Raw genomic sequence first — 2,500 nt, forward strand, 5'->3', positions numbered from 1 at the left:
CGCCCGAAATATAATTTCTCAATCTCAAAATTCTGATCGATCTCAAAAAAACACAAAATCACATGTTCAATACAGATCACATGCTCAAAAACGTGACAGTCCGCGTGACAGAGTTCAAAGTCCTAAAGTCACGAAACTAGGCGAAAAAGTCTATGACATCTTCTCTCTTCTGCGCTAAACGTGTAGTTATGAATGGGAAACGTTCACACAAGTTTTTGATCTTTCGATAACAGGCATTGCAGGCCACTTGCGACTCGTTGTGAGAAGCAATCACTGTTATCCCAACGTTCTTTAGAGATTCCCTCAAAACAAGTCCGAATATTTCTTTTCTCGCCGACGGTTTAAATATATTTACACACGATTTCGCCACACAGTTCCCATATGTCACCTTCAGATTCGCCTGGCAAACTCTACAAACATCGTTACAATTGTTTTTTTTTTTTGAGCCGGCCTCTTTTCCCTTTTTCCATCCTCCAAAGATATTCAAATTATTTCATTTTCTCGCGCAAAAAATGAAAACAAGAAATACGGAAACCAGAAACAGATACAAAAAAGCGGCATGCTTTTGATTGGATAATTTTGACAGCCAGACAATCCACAGTTGAGTGGGTTTTGCATATTTAATTAGGGGGCGGAATGAAGAAAACAATAGCGTCCTTGCAGGCCGTCCCTCCTCCCTCCCTCCCTACACTCCGGCGCTCCTTTCTATGTCCTGCCACGCAGGCTACAGTCAGAGATGGCCTCAGAAATTCTGCAGCACCAGTTAAAGATGGCCTCAGAATTTTCTAGCCGCAGAATTTCTGCGGCACCAGTTGTGGATGGCTGCAGAATTTCTGCTGCACCAATCACTTTTAAAGTTTTGCAAGGAATATATATGAATAATAGGACAAGTGGCTCTTGGTAGTCCATCTTAATTATTATTTTACTGCACTGTTATCCACAAACTAAGGTTCTTGCTCTTTTTCTCTGAATTCACCAGCCGTCCGCAAGAATTGCTGAATTCTGGAAAACCACAAAATAGTTTGGAAGGCGTTGTAACCTTATCAGAGCTTCTAAAAAATTGCCAAAAATTGCAATACAGAGAAAAAAAGCAGCTCTAAACAAATTAAAAATAAAAACTCAGGTTTAAGGTTATATCCCTCCGATGCTTGACTTGAATAACTGCGCAGCCACCAGTGGGGACCACGGATATCATAAACTGGATTGAAACCAGCAAAAATGCAGAAAGAAAACATCTTCCAAACCGTTTTCCACCTGAACACGAAAAGTGTTGACTGTGTAAGGGCCGATTTACACGGTGCGATTTTTGTCGAATGCGACAACGGCTTACGACAGGACACGACATGATTTACGATTGTATGTATGCTGTAAACTACAAGCAGTTGCAAAAAGAGTTGAGACACTCACTGTTGATAACCGTACAATGCGTGTCATTCAAGTCAGCACATCTCCAACCCCCCTTCCCCCTCAAGCAAAGTTGTTTCCATTTCCACTTGACACTCAGACTAAAGGGTATCAACATTGAAAAACGGGAGGGGGGAGGGAGGGGCGTTCAACCTTTTCTTATGAACTAGAAGAGGGGTTTTAGGAAGAAGAGGTGGATTTTCCATTCAGTGTCTCAACCTTTTTGCAATTGCTTGTAGCATGATACTGGTCACATTGGCATATATGGAGGGGTGGACTTACGGACATACGTACCTACGGACGGTTGATGACGTCATGGCTATAAAAACAAGATTTCTCGCACCGATGGGTTACCATATTTTCTTAACAATGGTGCTCCCTGCGTGGAGCTCCGCTATTATTTTTTCACTTATATAGCGTTCAATTTCATTCTGAATTGTCAGTTTCACCTTAAATTCATAAATGTTAGGAAGCAAGGCGATCTCTTCCGCAGTCCCATAAATGTAATTTACCGATTATAATAAAAAAAAAAATAAAAATGAGATTTACAAGTGGCTCTGAAGTGTTTGGAGAGGAGGTTATTCCACCACAACATGCTGAAGTGATAATTGGATTTTATCATCCGTTAAGGAGAGTCAATACAGCACGAATTTGGACCAAAAAACCCTTGAATAATTACTCAAGAACTGTAAAAGATGTAATGCTTCAGTCTCCGTCTCAGAAAAGCTGCAGAGTTCGCTGTCTTTGAAACCAATTTTGTGTAACATAACATTAGTATACAAGATAGAAATTTTAAATGCCTTATATTGAAAAGCTTTCAAGAGTGCTCAACAGAGCCAAAACACAAAATATCCGCTCGCAAGGCGTTTCTTTGCTCAGTGGCTGGAAAATTTATGTACTGACAATCCCTTGCTCACAGGGGTTCTTTCAAACAGTTGCTCCATAGCGAAGTTTTTTAATTAGGAATAGTTCTGGATAATAACGTGTTTTTTTTTTTTGGACAGAGAGTGCGGTCGAGTTCCGCAGTGTTTCCCGCTGCAACCGTCTCTGGAGAAATTTGAATTTGTCCTGTGGGCTCTTGGCGTGGTTCAGTCAC

Source organism: Montipora capricornis, chromosome 13 (genome assembly GCF_036669925.1).
Source record: "Montipora capricornis isolate CH-2021 chromosome 13, ASM3666992v2, whole genome shotgun sequence".
NCBI classification, from domain to species: Eukaryota; Metazoa; Cnidaria; class Anthozoa; order Scleractinia; family Acroporidae; genus Montipora; species Montipora capricornis.